The following is a 1,352-nucleotide window of genomic DNA, read 5'->3' as shown; positions in this document are numbered from 1 at the left end:
GGAGCCGCCGCCCGGAGGTGCCGCCGGCTGGAGCGGGCGGGGAGACGACAGGAGACGCGGGGGGGGAGGCCCTGAGGGCCGCTCCCTGCCGCTCCTCCCCTGCTCTGCCCGCCCTCGCCTCACGCAGCCGCCGGGGCGCCATGGCGGGAGCCGCCGGTTCCCCTCAGGACCCGAAAATCCGCAGCCAGGAGATTCTCACAGGGGGCGGCCCGGCGGCGGGATAGCCCGGTAAGAGGAGAAGCCAAACTCCTCATTCCCCATCTCCTGGCGTCAAGCCGACGGTCAATTAATTTGTAAAAGGCGGTTAAAATCTTTTTTTTTTTTTTCCTTTCCCGTTGCCGTTACTCAGCAAAATCCGAATTTACGCGTGTTGTTTTGTGTGGTTTCGCTTGAAATGTGCACCAGAGTTACCCGCACACGGTTCCATCCCCATGAGGAAGGTCGTTGTGAAGAGAAGCTGCTAAATTAATGTACACTGTGACTAAGTTACAAAAGACGTACCCATCGTTAACCAGTTGACATGATAAATGCTTTCAACCACCTGCAAAGCGAGGGGATATTTTTCAAGTTTTGGGTCCTTCTGCATGGCAAGAGGGAGGCAGAAGATTGAGTCACACATTGCTCAGAAGCAGAGCGCTTAGTTTATATTTAACTAATCATTAATAGATGTTTGTAAGTAAGAAATGAAACAATTATGACTAACATAATCATATACATACACTATCATAATCATATACATATTTCTTAGTATAGATTTATGTCAAAATTTTCAAAAATTGTAATGCATACGTAACAATTACGTGAATATAAGCAACACAAGAGCATCCAGTCTTTGGAGCACTGATGGAGGATGATCCCCAGTGTTGATAAAATAAAGAATGCCGCTTAATAGTATAATTGACTCTGCTGTTAAGTTCATTTCTTTGTTTCAGTTGTTTTCAACTTCTCATCTTTTTCATCAGTGAGGCTATATTCCAAATTTTTCAGTCTTCTCCTCTTTATTATGGAGTGCACTGTTGGTCAGTGGGGCTGTCTATGTAGTTTGTAATAATCCTTTCACTCTGTTTTTATCTCTCATTTGGAAGGGGAGAAAAAAACCTAAACTGTCACCAATTCAATATTCAGTAAGGCAGTAACTAAAATGAGAAAAATAGGCTGTGGCATTGTCACAGGAGGGATACTGGTTCTCTTCCTGGAAAGAGGAAGATCAGATACCAATGGTCTGTCATAAAAATAAGTGTGACTCATACATACATTATATTGCTTCCATTTCCATGGGTTGATGGCGAAAAAGGTACTACCTGCGCTTATAAAGCTAATTGTGCTTATGTTCTCTGAGTATTGATGTCAAA

The 1,352-nt window shown here is 44.4% G+C and overlaps 1 long non-coding RNA gene across 1 annotated transcript; it reads left to right on the top strand.

The window, feature by feature from the left end:
* Positions 1–135: 135 nt before the first annotated feature.
* Positions 136–897, top strand: LOC135988705 (uncharacterized). The gene is made up of 2 exons (XR_010606182.1): positions 136–228; positions 350–897. It is a non-coding gene; the product is annotated as an uncharacterized LOC135988705 (long non-coding RNA).
* Positions 898–1,352: the final 455 nt, after the last annotated feature.

The sequence above is a fragment of the Caloenas nicobarica genome, chromosome 4 (genome assembly GCF_036013445.1).
Source record: "Caloenas nicobarica isolate bCalNic1 chromosome 4, bCalNic1.hap1, whole genome shotgun sequence".
Classification (NCBI taxonomy): Eukaryota; Metazoa; Chordata; class Aves; order Columbiformes; family Columbidae; genus Caloenas; species Caloenas nicobarica.
This window is presented reverse-complemented; position numbering and strand designations above follow the sequence as displayed.